The 22,784-nt window shown below is 37.5% G+C and overlaps 1 long non-coding RNA gene across 1 annotated transcript in view; it reads left to right on the forward strand.

Moving 5' to 3' along the window:
- The first annotated feature begins 5,707 nt into the window (after window positions 1–5,707).
- The window catches only part of LOC133208283 (uncharacterized), a 164,234-nt gene continuing 147,157 nt past the window's right edge, over window positions 5,708–22,784 (forward strand). Inside the window, exon 1 of the long non-coding RNA XR_009724316.1 lies at window positions 5,708–5,785. This is a non-coding gene — a long non-coding RNA (uncharacterized LOC133208283). The remainder of the gene's footprint in view (window positions 5,786–22,784) is intronic.

Here is a 22,784-nt window from a genome sequence, read left to right on the forward strand (position 1 = left end):
CTTGTCTCAAAATTGGAGATACATCAATTTGATACAAAACTTTACACTCTTAACCAAGTTGACAACATGCCATTATGATCCCTTTCCTGCTCACATATGCCAAGAAATGAAATAATTGTCAGGTTTTGTTCTAGGATAAAAGATCTAACAATTTGTTTCAGAAACACAACCAAGTTACACTTTCTAAAAGACTTTCTATGGGGAACATTTTAATTATGATATAAATAATACTTATTTACAATTCATTCTTTCTTAGGGCAATTAAGAAGGCTCCATTCATGTGTCTATATGTTGCACTGAATTCAGAAGTCATTCCAGTAACTATTTCACACTAAATATACAAATCTGAAGAAGTGATAGCAGATCATGATAACATGCAAGTTCTGGACAATAAATAATCAGACAAACCTTGCCTTTTGATCTTTACTGCAGGGATTATAATCCTCCTACATGCTTAGGACAAAACCATTTTTTGTCAACTGGACAATGTCAAAGGCAAATTAATAATGAATTTGTTTTACAGCAGGTTATGAAAATACTCAATTTACTTTAGCTACGAGCTTTTAAACTAAATACTTATTCCACTGTATAAACAAATTGTAATGTCTAGAAAATACTTTCTTATATTTAATTGTCCAGCTTTTTGTAAAACAGTCAAATATCACACGACCTCTTTCTAGCGCATCAAGTCTAGATATACATTAATTAAAACTCAGTATTTTTACTAAAAATAAATGTCTGAGCCTTTTAGATACCTACAACAAAAGCCGCACTAAGAAGTAAACTGTAGTTTTGAGGCTAAAGTTTGAAATAATACATAGGTATTTGCCTTATGGTTTTACCTCAGACAAGCAAAGAAGGTACATGGTTTGGTCATAAGTTATATTCCCAGTGCCCCAGTATAATACAGCTCATGCACCTTGATCTCTCTTGCCCAGATGCCTACTACCAGAACTGCACCTTAAAAAAAGTAGAAAATAATGACATAATACATATCATCAGGAAAACAACCAAAAAAATTCAGTGACCAGAATCTCCTATAGTCTATTTGGTTACTGCACAAAACAAACCTTGATTGATAACAGCAAAACTGATTTTAACTATCTTTTTATTGTCCATTTGTGCTTTAAAAAAAAATCAATCTATCTGCTACGTACGGGTTTTCTTATGTGTGCACACACAGGAGGTTGGCTGGTGTTGCCTTTTACTAATGAAAGAGATTTCTTCTTTTCTAAACAACTTTTCCTTCTGTTTGTTCATACTGAGAGGTCATAACCCCTAGTGGTTTTAGGTATAAGCTGTTGCTATGGGAATGACCGTGGCGCTACAAAGGAAGGATTATGACCTTTCACTATATAAAAATGTTGGGTTTCTATTACCTTCTTGAATAGAACTGAAGAATTTTCATTTCAGTGTTGGGAGTTATCTTTCCTAAATGGATGTAGGGCTAACTATCCGTGTAGATGATGTTATCCCTAGTCATTACTGATTGTGCCAATGCTTTGATTTCCAAAAGATAATGAGTAACTTAATAAAGAAAAGTCAATGAATGACCTGAAGCCTTTAACCAAGCAGTGAAAGGCTTTGACTGCTTAAAAAGGATTTATCAGTACATGCTAGAGGCTGAAAAATTGCCACTAAATGCTGGCAAAAATAATATAAAACATAGCCGGGGAAAAACAATAATGAGTTTTACATGTTTTTTAATTAATGCAAATTTTCATTTTGCTTCATTTTCTTTTATTATATGATTTAGGATTGAAGAAAGAAACAAGCCATCACTTGACTGCCTAGTGCAAGACATCTCTGGCCTTGACTGATAATAAAAAGGAGTGAATGGTATGAAGCCTAAGGAAAGAGGCTCAATCACTTTCAGAAATTACTGTGTCTTATTGATAACTTGCAGCTCTATCCTGCAAAAGCCATCTCTGGAACAAAGCCTGTCACAGATCAGACTGAATCCATTAAAAAGCTTTGATTAACATGTCCCTAGGGTGTGCTGGGGAAACTTTTTACACCAAACGGCAGCCTATTGCTACTGCTTCTGAATTGCCCTCCTGCAATACTCTTGTGTTTTAATCTAGTGCACAGTTTAAATTAAAAAACAGCAATGACTTTGTGTGACCTAAATACGAGCCTCTTTTATTCATTGTGAGATTTATCAACTGCTTGCAGATTAAGTGCTCAGAGAAGCAATAATTAACCTTAGTGTGTGTTAGCTAATATTAATTATGTATCTCCTGTGCTTTCTTGGGCTAGTGTACATGTGCCCAGAGAAAGGGTCATATTTAATGTGCTCTGTTTAGTGGACAAGAAGCTTTGCACATGTCTTCCCTTGAAAAGAAATTGTTTGTGTTTGACAAGCATAACATCAACAGTGTTGGCTTTCTTTAGCAGGAGCTGACATTGATGTGTAAATGGATTTCAGGCCTTTTAAAATAGAGACACAAAAACTCTGTCTTCCTGGGCCTCAAATTTCAAGAGGGCAAGGAATTGCCCTTTACACACCCAATCATTTTCCCATCATCCACTGTGGAAAACAGCCCTTATCTATTGTGAATATTAGTTACCCTGCAGTCCCTTGTAAGACATATGCTGAACAGTATGCGTCAGGGCCAGCAGGGCCCTGACACATAATGTTCATACATTATGAACAAAAAAAAAAAAAAAAGGATCCTTTTATATTCCATTAAAATACATATTTAAAAACACCTGCAGGTATAAGAAGACCTTGCCAGAAACCTGGTTGACGTGATGTGCTAGCATCTAAGAAAGAGATATAAAAGAAAATCCTGATCCTGTTCACATCCAGGTCAGTGTTAAAATCACATTAAATTAGTGTTAAAACAGAGCTCAATCCACAGAGAATCAAGTGGCAAAATGCTGAACCATTTGGCACAGTGGTCATTTATTAGCAGCAACTCCAGTTTCCCATGTGCTGAAACTTTAATGAAGGCTACTGTTCCTAAGCAGTACCTGGACTCCAGCTCATGCCAACAGTTTTCTGTACCAGAGGAAAGCAACTGGGCAATACTTGGAGAGCAATTTGAACCAGCAGTGGAGAGCCATAGGACAGCCCTTCTCCCAGGCACAGGTTGTGCCTAAGGTAAATGAGGGAAAGGGAAGGAGGCAGGCAGCAGCATGGTGGGCTCTGTGTGAGCTCTCTGTCACACAAAACTCTCCCTGGGGAAGAGGAAAGTAGGGAGACAGAGATCTGCTCTGCTTTGATTGCTTTGAATATCCCCAGCTATCTTCAGAACTGCATTACAAAATTAAATGGGGTGTAAAGTAACCCTGCTTGCCAATAAGGCTCTAATGGCTGTACTGCAATCATGGTAGAGGGAAGATAGCTGGGTTCTGTACCTTTAAAAAAGTTAATGGGCAATAATCCTCTGTGTATCAGCATTTAAATCTGAAGACAATGGTGGGAAAATAAACACTCTTCCTTGTCAGCAACCCTTCAGGTAGTGCTGTGTAAGTACTATTTTATGGGAGCAGCACCTTCTTCTAGGTTTGCATTGCTCACAACAGCAGTTTTTCACATCCCAAATGGGATTAATTTTCCTGGAATTAGGACAGTCAGCACAAGGGCATAGCTATCTTCCTCTAGGTTTTCTCTGAATGTCCCCGTATTTATGGCTGTGCATTTCTAAAGGGTGGTGCATGCAGATGTTGACTTAAAAAGTGCGTTTTACAATGTACAGGAGTTGATATTGTAAACCTAACAAAAACCAGAACAGCAACCTAGATGTTTACCTCCTGAGAACAAGTTTTATGCAGGGTTCTTGGAAATATTAAACTAGATGTGTTGGGAGAAGGGAGCATCATTCCATCCCAACACACCCAGTCAGTTGCCAGCACCTATAATAAATGCTCAGAGCAATGCAGAGATATTCCAGCCACTCCAGCCAATGAGCTAGCTTCCTTTGGAGCTGGGCTCAGATGCCTCTATACAAACACCCATAGCATGGGGAACAAACAAGAGGAAATAGACATGTGTGTACGTCTATGGGTGTATTATATAATAGGCATTATAGAAACATGGTGGGATGGCTCTTATGACTGGACTGTTGGAATGGAAGGTTACAGGCTCTTTAGAAAACACAGGCCTGGCCGGCGCGGAGGGGGAGTTGTCCTTTATGTTAGGGATAAGTGATCATGGTGAGTATTGAGCTCCGTCTGGGGACAGGTGAGCAGTTAGAGGAGAGTTTGTGGGTCAGGGCTAAAGGAAAAACAGCAATGGGAGACATTACTGTGGGGATCTGTTACAGACTACCTCATCAAGAGGAATCTGCGGATGAAGCACTCTGTAGGCAGATAGGAAAAGCCTCACGCTCACAGACCCTCGTTCTCATGGGTGACTTCAACCACCCTGACATCTGTTGGAATGACGGTGCGGCCCACCACAAGCAGTCCAAGAGGTTCCTCGGTTGTGTGGAAGACAACTTCCTTCTGCAAGTAATAGAGGAACCAACAAGGAAAGGTGCCATGCTTGACCTCGTGCTCACCAACAGGGAAGGGCTCGTTGGAAATGTGACACTCCTGGGCAGCCTTGGATGCAGTGACCACGAGATGGTTGAATTTGAGATCCTTAGGACAGTGAGAAGAGCGTGCAGCAAGCTCACTGCCCTAGACTTCAAGAGATCAGACTTTGGTCTCTTCAGGAACCTGCTTATTAAGGTTCCATGGGATATAGCCCTAGAGGGCCGGGGGGCCCAAGACTCTTGGTTGGTCTTCAAGGATCACCTGCTACAAGCTCAGGAGTGTTGCATCCCAACTAGAAGGAAGTGCAGCAGGAGGGCCAGGAGACCTCCTTGGATGGATAAGGAGCTGCTGAGGAAAATTCAAATGAAAAAAGAGTTTTATAGAAAGTGGAAGCAAGGACAGGCAGCCTGGGAAGAGTACAGGGATGTTGTCCGGGAAGCTAGGGACCAGGTTAGGAATGCTAAGGCCCAGTTAGAATTAAACTTGACTAGGGTTATTAAGGATAACAGGAAGGGATTCTACAGGTACATAGCAAATAAAAAACAGACTAGGGAGAACGTAGGCCTCCTCTGGAAGCTCTCGGGTGAACTGGCTACACAGGATTTGGAGAAGGCTGAGATTCTGAATGACTTCTTTGCCTTGGTCTTCTCTGGCAAAGGCTCTGACCACACCACCCAAGTCTTGGAAGGCAGATGTAAGGACTGTGAGAATGGAGACCTTGGGCCCACTGTAAAAGAGGAACTGGTTCAAGACCACCTTAAAAATCTGAACGTGCACAAGTCCATGGGGTCCTGATGAAATCCATTTGCGGGTCCTGAAGGAGCTGGTGAATGAAGTTGCTAAGCCGCTGGACATCATATTTGAAAAATCATGGCAGTCAGGTGAAGTTCCCGATGACTGGAAAAAGAGAAATATAACCCCCATTTTCAAGAAGGGGAAAATGGATGACCTGGGCAATTACAGAGCAGTCAGTCTCACCTCTGTGCCTGGCAAAATCTTGGAGCAGATTCTCCTGGAAGGCATGCTAAGGCACATGAAAAACAAGGTGCTTTGTGACAGGCAGCATGGCTTCACTAAGGGGAAATCCTCATAGCAGCCTTCCAGTATCCGAAGGGGGCCTATAGGGATGCTGGGGATGGACTCTTCATTAGGGACTGTAGTGATAGGACAAGGGATAATGGGTTAAACTTAGAAACGGGAAGTTTAGATTGGATATAAGGAGGAAATTCTTTCCTGTTAGGGTGGTGAGGCACTGGAATAGGTTACCCAAGGAGGTTGTGAATGCTCCATCGCTGGCAGCGTTCAAGGCCAGGTTGGATGAGGCCTTGATATGGTGATATGGTTTAGAGTGAGGTGTCCCTGCCCATGGCAGGGGGGTTGGAACTTGATGATCTTAAGGTCCTTTCCAACCCTAACTATTCTATGATTCTATGATTATTGTGCTATTCATATGAAATGATAGGCAATGTTATTTGTTGACTTTGCAGATTGACCACCTATGTCTTCTTAACAACAATTGACAGAAGCCTTTTTATACAGGGTAATTGTGGCTACAAATGTGCTTCCAGTGCATCTATTACCTTCCCTTTCAGTGCATCTATTACCTTACTTTCAGCAGGTGTAGCACTTTATTGCTTGATACTACCCAGATGCCTGCCTCTATTTAACTATTCATTAAAAACAGAAAGAAAGCTCCCCCCAACACCATCTGGAGTAGAACTGATAAGGAAGGGGACTAATTACTGTACCTTTTTTAACTGTCTAAAAGGTGAAAGGATTTGTCAAATCCATTAATTACCTATCTTAGATCTAATAGACACTTCACATTCAAAAAGATTGTTCAGAAGCTGGTTCAAACAAAAGCAACAGAAGCAAGGAAGAACATACACAAGGGGCAAAATGGTTTGGGAAATACAAACCTGCACATTTATAATTCAAAGAAAAACAAGTGAGAAACCATACTCTGCTAAAGCATTATTGGCCAACCATCTCAGCTTAGCATTCATACATAATTAAGCTCTAGACAGCTGCAGGCTTCTCTAATTCAACAGGGCACAGGATATCACAATACAAAGTAAGATGTATACATGTGCCTAGACAAAGTTTGTTTTATATTCAGATGCATTAAAAAAACCCCTAAACCACCAAAAAAGCAAACAACAAAATTTAGCAAAAATATAATACTATTCAAGATGTCAGTAAAATGTGAGCTGGGATTCTCAGAATTCCCCACATACTATCACTGTCTTGTATAGAATTTAGTTTTGAGTTTCCAAAATGTATTAACTCGAAGTAAGAAACGTTAAACAACTTTCAGGCTGCTGGCTTGTTTGGTTTATTTTTGGTTTTGTGCTTTTTGTTTGTTTCTTTCTTTCTAATTAAGGTGATGTTTAAAATATCTACACTTATCTGCTAGGGTATTGTGACATACAGATGGTAGATTCCAAGGAGATTAAATATGCAGGAAAGATAAAGTCTCTCAGTGGGCCTTTTAACAAGTTCTTTAAATCAAACATTTTCTTGTTTATAGAAGCTGATCTTTTTCTCTATTACAAGTCACATTTGGCACAAAGACTGAGTAGGCAGCATATTGTAATGCCAACCACTGGTGTGATGATCTCAGAAAATATTGTCCTGTGTAGAGAATTTGGCTATCTTTTAACATTTATTTTCCTTTGAGGATGTTTCAGTTCAGAAAGACTGTAATGCTGTGTCCTGCTAATCATGTTAAGCCTCTGAAAAATTAGGTCTACTTTTTAAGATGAGTGTAAATCTTCATTATTATGGGTCAGAAAATAGGCTGCTCACTAAAAAAGAAAAAAAAAAGAAAAGGAAATACATTCCATTTTACAGGCTCAGTGTTTTTGTAAAGATATCATTTACCTATTTGACATGGGATCAAAGTTACTTCTTGGAAAATTTTAATATGATTAATCACACATGGAAGTGAAATGTAAAATCACAACAGCTTGGGGACAGGACAAGTACAAGTCAGAACTCAGTTCACCCTTCTGATTGAAACAATGTAAATGCAAAACAAAGATGTAAATATCTGCATTTCTGTAGAAAGCAACATAAATGGTTTCGTTAACTGTGCAAAAATGAAGTGAAACTGAACATCGGAGGATCTAAGAATTACATAGCCCTTACCTATAAGACAGGAAACCACTAGTGCTGATGATTAATTTGGTACCTACAGAGATCTGGGTCACCATCAATGATAACAAGTTTGAAAGGGTTTGTTTCTTTTTTTTTTTTTTTAATAAATTTAATAACAGAGAATTGAAAAGATCAACCCCCTGTGTCTTTGATGCATGATACTTTCTATTTTGCAGTTTAGGTTTCAGCCAAAATGTGAAGCTGTGACTTCACTCCCTCTTCCCTGATAAGCAATTAATTGCATGTTTGTGACAAAATTTTATAATGATGTGTTGTTTTCCTGTTCAGCCTTCATTTTTCCTCATCCTCATAGGAGATGATCTAAATAAAGGCAAGCAACCAAAGGATAACCAAGACAGCAGCAGCAGCAAAGGGTGAAGTTAAGTTTAATTATATTTGTACTTATGATATTTATCTTATCAGTTCTGCTTTTGCTGGTCAGTCACAATTCCTCTTTGTTTCATCTTCGTCCCTTTTACAAAAAGTGCTCAATTTCCAGCTGAGTTAAAGTGAAACAGAGCACTTTGGAATATCAGGCATTTTTACGGTGTTGAATATTTGATAATCTTGTATCCTGATTTGCTGTGAAGGAAACAGACCAACATTTCCAAAATAATCTTCTTCAGAGTTCTGGAATCAGGTGCATGTTTGTTTTTTTTTTTTTGCATGCATTAAGAGTTTTAATACAGCATGACTAAACTGTTTGAACACTTATATCGTGGGTGTTAAAATCATGTTCATTTTTCCCTGAGATGCTCTGTAAGGTTCCTGTTGGCCCATTTTTCCTACCTACTCAGGTCCCCCTAAGTGACAGGCCTGCCCTCCAATTTATCAGTTTCTCACTCTTGCCACCAGCTTTGTGCCTTTAAAACTTGCTGAGGGTTAATTTCATCTCTTTGGCTGGGATGTTGAGAATGCTGTTGGACATTTTCCATGACAGTTGTGACCCCTAAGTGTGCCACTCATAACTAGCTGATAGTTTGGTTTCAAACCGTTGACCAGTATCTTGTGAGCCGAAACATCCAACCAGGCTTTTTTCTCACCTTCTGTTTCCAGTCACCATCTGCACATGTTTGCTATTCATCTGGAGTTTGAAGTGAGGCTACCAAATCCTCCTTCTTGCCTTTTTTTCAAAGAAGTGTAAAACATTGTGAGACCCCACTTGGAGAACTGCACACGGTTCTGGTGTCCTCAACATAAGAAGGGCATGGAGCTGCTCAAGCAAGTCCAGAGCAGGCCATGAGGATGATCAGGGGGCAGGAGAAACTCCCATATGAAGACAGGAAGAGGAAAGTTGGAACTGTTCAGCCTGGAGAAGAGAAGGCTGCGTGGAGACCTCATAGCAGCCTTCCAGTATCTGAAGGGGGCTTACAGGGATTCCAGAGAGAGGGACTCTTCATCAGGGACTGTAGTGATAGGACAAGGGGTAATGGGTTGTTGTGATTTAAGCCCAGCAAGCAACCCAGAACCACGCAGCTGCTTGCTCACTCCCCTCCCTTCTTCCCCTCCTCCCGGAGGGATGGGGAGGATAATCAAAAGAATGTAACTCCCAAGGGCTAAGAACAGTCCAGTAACTAAAGTATAACACAAAACCACTGCTGCTACCACCAATAATAATAATGATAAGGGAAATAACAACATAAGAGAATAAAACTGCTCACCACCCACCAACTGACACCCAGCCTGACCCGAGCAGTGATCTCACCCTTCCGGGTAACTGCCCCCAGTTTATATACTGGGCATGACATGCTGTGGTATGGAATACCTCTTTGGCTAGTTTGGGTCAGGTGTCCTGTCTCTGCTTCCTCCTGACTTCCCCTCCTCCCTGGCAGAGCATGAGACTCAAAAAGTCCTTGGTCAGAGCAAATATTACTTAGCAACAACTAAAAATATTGGTGTTATCAGCATTGTTCCCAGGCTGAAAGTCAAAAACACAGCACTGCACCAGCTACTAAGAAGGAGAAAAATGACTGCTACTGCTGAATCCAGGACACGGATTCAAACTTAAGCAGGAGAAGTTCAGGTTAGATACAAGGAAGAAGTTCTTTACTGTGAGGGTGGTGAGGCACTGGAACAGGTTGCCCAAGGGAGTGGTAAAGGCACCATCCCTGGCAGTGTTCAAGGACAGGTTGGACAATGCCTTGGCTAACATGGTCAAGTATGAGGTGTCTGTGCCCATGGCAGGGGTTTGGAATCAGATGATCTTAAGGTCCTTTCCAAGCCAAACCATTCTATGATTTATCTTCAAGTCATTGAGGACTGTTTCCAACCTACTTCAAAAAGGACAGGCTTACAATGGCATTGTATGGATCTTCTCACATCCTTAGAGTTATTACCTCTGGACTGTGAACCTGTTTATATTCAAATTCCTTAAGCAATCCCTAAAGAAATTCTTCATCTTGGATAGCACTTATTCCCCCCAGATTTTGCTACCATGTACTGATACATGGAAAGCCTGAAGTAGGCATTGTGAGGTTGAGGCAAGAAAGGCATTATTTCAATACAAATATCTGTTTCTGCACACTTTTTTGAAATAAAATATTATTTCTATAAGCCAAGCAAGATTATAAAACCTGCAAAAAGGCAGATTTTCTTGTGAAATTATTTCTACTGATTATCTAAATTTGCCAAAGTGACGGATTCCGGGAATATCACCAAGTCCATTGTACAGATGTATTTAAATAAAGTAAACATTTTTTTCTGTGGGGATTAAGTTCTGCTTTGGCAAGACACTTAAGGGAGAGGCAAAACTTTATAGGACTAGTCGTGTTATCTCTACTCATGTGCTAGAATATAGACATGTGGCTGAGCTGAATAGACCCATACAGCTGAATTTGCTTCAAACTGTTTGTGATTAGCAAGAAGATGAATTACAGAGATCAATAGTTTTCATCTAAATTGCAGGTGTGGTGTTCATTTCATGATTATTTATTGCCTACATAGATGGCAAAGCACAAACATGCAGGGTGCTACAGTCACCATACCACTGTATTCCTTCCAGACATTTCCTGCCTTTCTTCACTGGACAAAGCTAACAAAAATCTGCTAGGCAGAAGTGACCACTATCATCCTTCGAATGTTACTATTTAAAATCTACAGGAAACTAGACCCTTAACAGGATTACCTCCAGATGCATAGCTCAGGCAAGAACTACTCACCCCAGGTCATGACTAAATCCTCTTGAGCACAAATTTGTAAACAGTAATCTCTTTGCTTCTACTGATGTTTTTTTCTCTTTGCTGCCTCAATATTTTCACACATGCAGCATTTATCTTGTTATAACGAATTATATTGCTATAACAAATAACAAAACCTCTTCATTTTTTTCCATATTTATTTCTTGTTTTGTTATTAACTCAAAAATATTCAAGATTAAGGACATAATTTGGAAATCTCTGATTCTGAACATGGTAGAAGCTTCTATATTTTTTCCTTAAAGACAGTAGCTTAAGTCATGCCATGTGATCAAGGAATGGTACTGTTAGGTGTCATGTAATATCTCTGAAGATGATGTGCAGGTAATAATAATCTCTTGAGATACTTGCATAAAACTCCTTTTCTGTAGTCAGGTAGCTGATACACCACAGTATTGTGAATAAAACCAGAATGACATGGCTCAAGGAGCTTCCCTGGGTGCACGTAAAGCAAATAGCTGAGAACAGTCTCATGTGGTAGAGCTGCATTTGTCTGCTGGTCTTGGGGGAAAGAAGAAAAGTGAGGATATCTTAAACAGTGACAGAGACACGCCCCTGAAAGCAAAAGTCCAGATGGAGATGATGCTTTGGACAGGATGTTGGCTGAATGAAGCCACATCCTTTTATTGGATTCCTTATATGGTAAAGGAAGCAAGACTAGCTATTGTCTATAAATAGAAAAGATTTCAACAGAGATATGTAATAACCTTGACAAATTCTCCAGTTATAGAAAAAGCTTTCCAAGTTCAGACTTTGCAAAATATTACAGGTATAATAAATAAATAACTACAACAAAAAAAGAATTCCTCATGTTTTCTTTAACCTGTAGAGGAGAACAGAGCTTTCTTTTGCTGGCAATGAATACACTTAAACATTGCAACATAGATCTAACTTTTATGGGTTTGTGTACACATGAAAGCAAGACTTTTAATGTATATGTGGTAATTCATAACAAATATTATTTGATATAATGATTTTTTTTTATATAATTCAGGAAGTCTGTAAGCTGCAAATTATTGGAGATAAGAAAGTAATCTAGGATTATGATGTATGTTTTTCTTGTACTCTTTGTTACACATGACCTATTAAAGACAGTATACCGGTAGAGACAGCTACAAAATGACATTTTATATTCATTAAGTTATATGAGTGATCTCATAGAAATGCATGGCTTTTGGTCTTTCTCATTTTTCTTATGAAACAAATCAATTTAAAAACAACATATTTGGCTGGTTTAGAGATTAGAATAAGCAACCCTGAGTATCACCACTCAAGAACACTGATTAAGTTAAAGGGTTTTGGAACAGTTTTATACAGGGTTTATGTTGAACTTTTATTATGCATAGGGTTTAGACTTCTTGCAGAAGTGCTCTCCACCCCAATAATGGTTTGTTGGGGTTTTTTTGTTTGTTTTTTTATAGGGGTTTTTTTGTTTGTTTGTTTTATTTTGCTTTGTTTTGTTCTTGTTGTTTTGTTCACTTTGACTTATTCTTTTTATATTTCCTGTAAAGGTTCTGTGTGGAGACTGTTACCAGAGAGGGCTAATGCTCTGCAGCCCAAACACATCTCTGTGGAGTTGTGAAGGAATCTTTCAAAGGCTATTTTCTACAGATCTGTGATGAGCAGGTTGTTCTCTTTGCTGGATACAGACCTTTCCACAGCCTTCACAGGAATTTCTAGCTCTTATAAAGGGGATAAAAAAACAAGTTCAAGAAACACTTTTTGCTTTGGATTTATTTTTTCCTAAACACAGAGCACACGTCCTCAGAAAAAAATATTAATACGATTGTAAATAGCTGTCAAAATTTTAACTAAATTACTGGCCAGAGTTGTACACACCAGATGGTATTCAGCATCATGTCAAATAACTAGCTGAATTCACACTGAAAAGAAGTGCTCAGTGCTCTGCTCCTATTTGTGCAGAGCTGATGCTTATTTGTTCATATATGTGGAATTTTGTACCGTTTTTTTTCTCCTGTACCATATATATATATATAAATTATTATATAGATTATAACTCATCTACTAAATGGAGATGAGTTACAGTCTTTTTTACTATATATTTCTTCTTCAGTAAACTACCAGAAAATCATAAGGGATTAATCTTTCCATAGTAAAGCCAGTACTGTCTTTTAAACAAAAATACATTCGTCTTTTAAGGCATTTAACATTTATAAGAATAAAGAAAAATAATCAGCCTAGTTGGAAAATTAAATTATTTCTAGAAGTAGTTCAGGTTAAACTTTATGCAGTGTATATTTTTTATTTGCTAACGTGCTGTAGAAAATTAATGAAAATACTTAAAGCTACAATAAATTGAAAAAAAATAGAATAGGAACTACCTTGAACTAATTCAGTGTCTCAACAAGTTGAACTGTTACAACCACTGACTTTATTAGGAGAGATTAAAGTCTGAACACATAGATAAGGATAAAGATATGATGTTTATACTTTTGACCACACCACAGCTTTTAACAGTTTCATGGCTTTATCATAGAAACCTTTGTTTTCCATTCTGTTACCTTCCTTTCCAGAGGATAACCTAAATCTTTTTGGAACTATTCCCATTTCCTAGATTATGACATCATTTATGTTACTTGATAAACTGTGCTGAAATATGGCAGTTCTGGGATGGTACATGAAGGTATGGTAGAGATTATGTGATTCCTTCTTCCTGCAGAAATCCAGCTTCAAGAAATATGTTCATATCTTCTGCTGAGCTGTATTTCTCATACCAGGTTTTGTAATCTTGGAGTTAGGCCAAAGCTATTCACCATATGCTATAGATTAAAATAAATTTATAGGCATTTCCTCTTGTAATATTCATTTCCACTTAAAAGAAAAAAATATCAAAACTTACAATGAACAGGAATCATGTTCTAAGAAGGGCCTTTTGGAAAATGGATTATGATTGCAAAGACACTGACATACAGTAAAGATGAAAAAACTGTAACTGTCTATGCAAGTTTTTTGTTAACCTCATTTCATAGGAGGCCTATCACTGTAACAAAACTCCACAAGAATATAGCTTGTTGGAAAGTAATGTCCTTAATAAAATCTGGAGGTAATACAAAACAGAAATGACCAAATTATTGCTGACACAAAAAAAGAATTCCTGTTGATATAAAAGGGACTTTTGCATGCGTATTTGAGCTTCACTTTTAGTCAGCAGTCATGGCCCTGTTAACCCTACTGGTAAAGTTTAAGAAGGCTCCCACCAAATTTTTTTGTGATTACTGCAATTAGACTTGTAAGACTGATTGGCATTTCAGTTAACAAAAGTGATGAAGGGCCTCTGCCATCAAATGAACTGAAAATTGGTGACTTTTAAGGATTAAGTTCTATAACCCCCCTTTTACCCCATGACAAAATTAAATGTAAGGGTTTTCTTCAGAACTAAAGTATGACATGTAGTTATGGGTTGAGCTAAATTGAATAGGCACCATGACTGTGCTTAGGGTTCCTGGTCTCAGAACAGTGAAGTAAAAACAAAATATTGCTTCTTATATTTAAAAAAAATATGATTTTATGCTTCTTGTCTACAGAAAAGTACCAGCAAGAATATGAAGAGAGAGCACAATCTGCCTATGGCACACACATCTGACTGCTTACACATTTCACTTAGTGATTGTGTGGATGCTTTAAAATACGTAGGCGGCTGCTGCTGCACAGCTCCTGAAGTCTAGTTCTCAGAAGGTAACAAATTTTTCTAATGTATCAGTGAAATTAATAAATATTTAATTTCTGAGCCTGCTGTATTTCAGTCACAATTTCTATAGTCACTCTACCCTGGCCTCAGACTTGTTTTGCATTTTCAAGTACACTGTACAGTATTTATTTCATTAACCCCATTCATGTAACTAATGAGAGCAACAATTTTGTACCTAAGTGGCAAGTGTAGTACCTTTGCTGAACACTTAATTTAACATTTAATTTAATGTGCTGAGCATTTAAAAGTAAAATCTAATGTTACCTTTTCCAAGAATGAGAAAATGGTTGATTTTATTCCATCAATTCTCCTATCTTCCTCAAACAATTAATCTTGAGAAGTCTTCTTAACTCATTTTAGATCAGATGCATTTCCCATAACAGATACCACATTATTTCTCCTCTTGTGTTGTCAAAGACGCCAGTGTGCTCTCCTAAACCAGTACATTATGCCTCCAGCAGCACATCGCGAAGTTGGTAAGGACAGGGTCTGTGTTTCTCTACTCACCCCTGCATGTTTACTACGATGAACAAATTGCAGTTCACTGTCAAAGACCTGTCAAAGGTCTAGCCGTGACACAATGTTTTTGGAAGCAGATAACTTATACGCTTCATTTTTAGAAGAAAGACAAGAAGGAAATAGCTATCAATACAGATAAAGCCAGAAATAGGCAATCTGAAAACCTGCATGTTTCTACACATGTAGGAACTATGATCAATTTCATTGCTTGGGCAACATAAAATGTTTGGCTTGGTACAAAAGTTTTTTACATAGTTCTTCTTCTTGTGACTGGTTTGATGTCGATACTACAGTGGACTCAAGGCCTCTTTACGTTTTGCATCCACATAAGAAATTGTAGAAAAACAATGTCCTGTGTGGCTGAACTGACCCAATAATCTTAGCAAAGCCAAGCTCTGAATGTAAACTTTAAGTGAGGTGGGAGTGAAGTAATGTCATTTAATATTTTTCAGGTATCTATAGCTGAAGTAGTTAGCGATATTCTCTAGTAGTTAGTCAAGGGAGAGGTGCATTTCCAAGACTTCTTTAATCTCACCCTAGTGAAGTTGTTCGAAATACCTGAAATGAGCACTGAAGATGTGTTCAGGCAATGGGTCTAGACAATAGATTTAGATACGTCTGCACCACAGAAGTGTGAATTTAGAGAAGCTCAATGCTACTCCCAGGGACAGTTACTAAAAAGCACCAGGTATGAGAAATCCGACTGCAGCTGAGGTGTCCTCATGCGTATCACCAGTGCAGTCAAGTAAGAATTTGTTTGGTTAATACAGAAAATTGGAGGCAACCTGAGTTAAACACTATGTAGCATGAGAGCCATACCTGAAAAATCCTCTTCACATATTGTTTTTCAGCACTCCAAAACTTATTTTCTTTGTAATATGACCACCAAGGGTCAAGACTCCACCTATTAACATCCAAACAAATTTTCAGAAAATGATGTGTTGTACTCTTGCCCTCTTATAATTTTGTTTATGAATATAAGCTCTACTCTGCCCATAAAACTGATCATAGTCTTTTCACATTTGTTAAAGAGCCCTTTGTTTTTATCAGAAGAAAAGTATTTGCTTTTTGCATATTGCTGCAACAGATGTGAAAAAATATTTAACATCAACAGGCCAAATTCATTACTGCTGTAATGCACTGAAGTTCATATTACTACCAGGATTAATGTAATTCAATGTAATTACAACTGAGAGAATTTGCTGCTGGGATTTGTCTTCAGTCTGCATAGAGACACATAGCAGTTGTCTTTGTTTCTGGAAAGCAATTGCTGTTTTAAAAAAGAAAACAAGCTTACATGGATAATCAGAAGTCATCCTTCCTTGCTACAGGAAATAATAAAGCTTGAGATTTCATTGAATATAAGTTAAATGATTTGTAAGTTGCCCCAGGCCCAAAATGAATACTCCAGTTAAAACTCAGAGTGAACAGCAGAACAAAATGGTAAAAATAAAACTGAGAAAAAACCCATAAAAATCAATACTAATATTGAAAAAGCAGCTGCTTCCTATAAAGGTAATAAGAAACTGGAACTTCTGTGTTAGGAAAATGAATATGACTTGCACAGAAGAAAAAACAAATGAATTAAAATAATAAGTATTTCAATTTGTTCTTGGGTTTTGTTCTCACTTTCAAAACCTAAGTTGTTATAGAATAAAGATTTTATAGAAAGTTAGCTAAACAGTGCTGTCTTCCTAAGTAAATATTTAACTTCTGGCAAAATGTTTAATGAAGGCTAGTGGGATTAACTTAAGAAAATACCCATGATTGGAGTGATTATTACAATTAGACCCATTCATGTCAGAGTTCTATGGTTCTATGAGATAGTTTTACTGAAGCTATTGGGATTCATACAAAAGAAATGCACAAATTTGAGGTCATTATTGCAATTAGACTTTTCGACATTTCAAGGTTTTATTAAAATGACTAATGCTTTTATGCTGGAGCAAGGAGTTTATTGTCTGCTCTAGGCCACATGTCATCAAATGAATGCAGCTGTAATGCTATAATATTCCACTAATTGTTGCAATCAGTTATGCTAAAGCAACTCTAATCACCCTAAAATTAGGAAAGGTTTGTGTCCAGTTATACTAAGCTACAGGTTCTCATCTTGCCAAAAATATGTTACCTAGCAAACATTATTAGCCAGTGTAAATGAAGCACTAAAAAACAAAATCCAGAATAAACTTACATCTATACATTTTCATTAATCAGTCCAGCCTTTTAAAGAGAGATAAAGAAAGGGGTGGGGGAAGGGAGAAATACATTTTTATCCTAAAGGCTGTGAGGGATCCGTTACCAGATTACATATACCCCAACAAAGAAAGGAAAAGAGATCAACTGTGTATTGTGGAGTAGATCAAACTGTTTCACAGTATAATCATCTTTAGCAAAGTACTGGGAAAAAAAAGTATTTTTATAAGAAAAACCAACCAACCAAACAAAAGCACATAGATTACCCAGGTTTCTTTTGCATTTCCTATCAGGAAGAATGTGACTATGACTGAGGTAAAGAGCTCCAAAACAACCATCTCATTTCCTGAAGTTTCTCAAGATCCAACAAATGATTGATAATAACTCAATTTCTCCTCACCACCCCTCCGATTGTAACATCATATAAGAGATAGAGTCAGAGAAAAACATGCTTTGCATCTGTAGCTTCTTCCCCAGCTGCTGTAGAGAGTAGCGTGTAACCAATATCAACCACTCCTTCAGGCTGCATCTGTAAATTATTTCAAAGACTTGTGAGTACTTACACAGAACTAAGGAATTTATCCTGCTTTCACAGCTTATCTTCTTTCCTTCATCCATGTGTACCTTGGCATCAGGTGGAAGGTGTACTCAGATGAGTAACATGAAGACTAAGTAGTCCTTGGCCAAGGCCAAAACACAAGCTAGGAGAGCATCTGGCAACCATACAAATCAAAGCTTTAAGTTTAAACTGCCTGTACTAATATTATGTATGGCATCTAGACAAAAGAAAAAGGAACCAAGTATTATTTCAATAATTGTTTATTTCAGGCTTTTATCATGATTATGACTTTTAACAAATAATATAATTTTATATTATTTTATATGTATAAATTATATATATAAATTTTATTATATATTTATTACAGCTGTAACAGTGTTGTTTGTTGGGTTTATTTTTTTGTCATTTTTTTGTTTGGTTGTATTCTGCCAACAAGAACAACATAACACCTTTATAATTAAAAAACATTATTGAAAAGAGACAATTATTTTCAAAGCTGGTCACAATGAGAGACTTAAATTTGGAATAATTTCTAGAATAAATTTTAAATTATGGAATTGAAACTGTAAGAGTCTGTAGAAATTCTGGTTTTACTCTACTAAAAAAGGAGTTGTTTTCCTTACATGTGCATTTTTCTATCTAGTTGAACAATTGAGTCCATTCTAAATGGCCAGCTGACATACGTTCTATGAGAATGGACACATGAAGGGACCACTTATGTGTGCTCTTCATATATTAAGTTTTCATATTCATACAATGAAATTTCATATACACTAATTCTCATTCCACCTTCAATCATTCTTTGTCTAGAATATAGACAGAAATAGATTTCACTGAGGTAATTCTTGAAATGTAGGGAGCATAAGCCTGAGAACCTTGGAAGTGCATCTTGAAAGATGCAGCTTCGATTATCGTGTGGCTAGGTTTAAATGTAAGTCACATCAACATAAAATGGAATGAACATACGTAGTCTTGTTATCATCAGGACTTGCTGATGTTGCCAGGACAGTGTCATAAAGCTCCATTACAGCCTGATGTCTAAAGACCTTTTGTGATGATAATTAATTACTTTGTATTACTTTTGCTTTTGGGTGGTTTTGTTTTTTTTTTTGTTTGGGTTTTTTTTCATTGTTTTTTATTTTGTGTGGGTTATTTTTGCTGGGGTTTTTTTGTTTGTTTTGTTTTGGTTTTTGTTGATTTCTTTTGTTTTTCTTTTTTTTTAATAACGTAGTCTCCATTACATGCTTGACAAAAACTCTATTCAGCTTTGCTACTAGAAGAGTTGCATCGTGATGCAATTGTAACAAAAAGTATGAAAAGCTGAAGTTTGTTTTTTCAGCTGGCATTATTACCCTTTTCCTTCCACAAACTGTAGTGAAATAATTTTAAAAATACAACTCACTGTAAGTGCGCTGTGTTCAGAACTGTTAAATGAAACCCCCATAAAAATCGCAAGGCTAGGTTCAAAAAACTCACAAGAAATACTAAGCCCACTCTTATTTCCATTCTTTTTCAATTTTTGAAACTCTTACACATTGCCATACCCTTTAATGTAAATGCTGTAAGGTTAAGTATTCCCATGTCCAATTGCAGTACTATTTGCACATGCTTAAGTATGATTTGGGTCTTTGACTGCACATTATGTTCCCCAGGTACTGGTAGAAGACAGTTGGATTTCTGTCTGTCCCATACATCAGAACAGCTTCTTTATTGGATCTACTCAATTCAGGCCCCTGTGCAAAGATACGTAATCTTTCCTGATTTTCATATCACCTTTACTCTCCTTTGTCTTCTTCAAATTATTATAGTTTTTTTCACATTATATTCCCTCACACTGTCCCAAATCTCATCTCACAGTTTCAGAGCCCATGTGTTCCTAAGCCTGAGTCTTTTTCATGAAGCTACGTTTCTTTAGTCTCCTTTTTGCCCACACAGTCCACCTTTCAGCCTCTCCTGCACAGCCTATACTCCCTGTCAGTCGTGGGTCTCCATGTCCTGCTTTATCCTTTTATCACACTGCCTTCTTTCATGTTCTGAGCTCAGACATTCACAGTATCACTTCACTCTCGCTTCCTTTGTATACCCTGCTGTGTTTTCATACCTTGCACACTGAAATGCTTTTTATGCTTCCTAGCATCACTTTTCTTCCTTGTCCTCTTTCCCTTCCTTTTGGTTTGCTCTTTTTTGTCACTCTTTGGTCTCCCTATTTGTTCTTTCACATGCTTCCTCCTGAATGCCATAAACTTCGCTTCCCTATTTTACAGTCCTCCTCATGGCTGTCTTTTTTTGGAGTAAACGCATCTTTGGGAAGCAGTGGGCAGAGTTCTCAAATGCCATGCTGGCAGAGCTACTACTGACAATTCCCATTATTGAGAGATCTATGATGTCTGATGCTTTACCTTAAACTGTAGTTCCAGGAAATAATTGATTATGTGCAACCTTCCTTACTTGCTACCTTTTATTTTTTAAAGGCTCTCAGGGCTAAAGACAAATGAGGAGGTATGCAAACCCACTGTACCTGGAGGGTTAAGATCCAGAATCCAATTAAAAATTACACAACACTGATTTTTGCTCTCACATTATTCTGTCGCTGTTGTGAGAGTTTTGAGGATGAATCATGGTCTCTGAAGTTTCAGGCTGGTAACAACACAATGTTCCCAGCCTCTTACAGGTAGCCTGAAACTTCTTGGAATTTTGCTTGGAACCAGGGCTCTGCTATAAAAGCCACCCACAGTTTAACGCTTGCCTGGTTTATTGGAGCTCTTTCATGACTCTTTATGAGGCCAATTTGACTTGTTACTTAGCAGATATGAATCTGTTAACTTCTGTCTCTCTCCCCCATTTCCTTTCTCCTGCATAGCTTAAGACATTTCTTATGAAATGGGGGAAAGGTTTTTTGGGTCTGCTTTTTGCTGCTCTTCACACAATTGATCTCATGCAAATGGTTTGGACTTCCTTGCTTTCCCTCTCACCTTCCCAGACAACATTTTTGAGATCTAGTTTTCCTGAACTGTGAAGCTGGAGCATAAGTGGAGCATTTGAAAAAGGAGCTGTTTCTACAAAACTATTTTCTCCTTGAAATATGGTGAATTTTTCTGCAGATGTAATCTCCAGTGATTTGACTACACAGAAATATTATCTTCTCCTTTATAATATGATAAAAAGCTAATTAATACAGTTTGACATACCTGTTTACGTACCCTTAAGTTGTCTGAAGGAGTTGTTGCTTCAGCTTAAATTCCTTCTGAATGTTATAAATGTAACTGAAAATATCTTTGGTCAGAATGAAATTGTTTATAATGTGGACAGAAGGGACAGTTACAAATTAGATGGACTTCATTCATGGCTTATGTCATAGCAGATTCAATCATCTGAAAAGGTAAAATGTGACATATATATCATGGAAGTAATCAGCAAGCATCTTCATGGAGTTAACAGTGAGATTTGTAATGTGCTAGGCAGAGGCAAAGGAAAAACAAACAATAAGGACCACATTGCAGCAATTCAGCCTTCGTACCAAGTTCAGCTGTCTTGCCTGCAAGTTGTTAGCCATAGACCAGTCATCTAGTGAGAAACTGTATAATTTTGAGGAAGACAAATATGTGAGTTCCAAGATAGGTTGGGATAGTGCTGAGAGAACTGTTACTGACAAGCATACCTGCTTAAAACAACCCTAGAAGATTACAGCAGTTTGCGACTACTGCCAGAGTTGTCACCATCACAGCTATCACATGTGCACACCTCTTACCTTAAATCAAAAGTCAGGTGATAAACTGTAAACATCCAATGAATTTAAACTAACATTGCAGAATGTACATGGACCTGCTGAGGTGTCAAACATTTTCTGGACTTCTGGGTCTGCTGGGAGAGTAGTAGTGTGGAACAGGAGGATTGTAATATACCCTCATAGGTAATGCCAGTAGACTCTTAAGATACTTCACTTTTATCTGTCATATCTGATCAGGTCTCATAGGAAGGGACAAAAACATAGACAAGAGCAAAATTATTGGGTTTTTATTGAATGCTTTTAATGCGTAGGAGCACTTGATCGAGACGAAATTTTGTAAATATTGTTTTAAATAGTAGTGGCAAATAGAATTGAGTTACTTTGCTGTAGTTCTGTAAAAGGCTGTGTTCCAATGGCTGACTCACACATTTAGCCTTAGCAATACAACTACTGCCATGTATGGCTATAATTAATCATGGGTATGAAATTGGGGCTGGTTTTCAAACTCCAGCAGTTAATATTCCTGTCTTCATTATGGCAATTTGTCCTGTGAAAGTAGTTAATACATCTCTGCAAACGGAGAAAAAAAAATCAAAGAGAAGCAACTCTTGCCTACAAGCCAACATCTGTCAAATGTAATTTCTAGTAAGAGGGAACTTCATCCTTTGGGAATATTTTTAGTCTTATTATTTTTAAGCCAGAACTTCTCAGCTCTTTTTTCCTTCCTTCCTTAGCAGTTCACAGATGGCATTTTGTTAACATTGGTTTCATTTAGAAATACAACATTTATAGTGCGTCACTGAAACAATGTGTTAAATGGGTACTTTCTAATGTTAGAATTGTCTTGTTTTTCCCTTTCCTTCAGTGACTTGCTAGATATTTTCTAGGCAAAAAGCATTACTTACATCTTTTCAAGATTATTAGTAAACCCTCATCTCTGCTGGAATGGCCTGTTGCTGTTTCAAGTGGAAACAAACACAACTTCCTATGGGTTTACCTGTCATCATTATAACTAGACAGAGGCTTGGAAAAAAAATCTCTTAATACGGACACTTTCAGACTTCTAGTTTGAATCTCAATGTAAGTACAAGTGACAGTCTTTAGGGCCACATTAGGTGCAGCTTGGTTATAGATCAGATGTTTCACCACTAGGTTTATTCACCTAAAGGGAAAAAGGACATTTTACATTTATTTTATTTTAAATTTTCATGCTCGATTTTGCAGTCACAGCGGTGTGTT

This window comes from Neopsephotus bourkii, unplaced genomic scaffold, assembly GCF_033783945.1.
Source record: "Neopsephotus bourkii isolate Nb327-2 ecotype Australia unplaced genomic scaffold, CSIRO-AGI_Nbou_v1 NB_256, whole genome shotgun sequence".
In the NCBI taxonomy this organism is placed as follows: Eukaryota; Metazoa; Chordata; class Aves; order Psittaciformes; family Psittacidae; genus Neopsephotus; species Neopsephotus bourkii.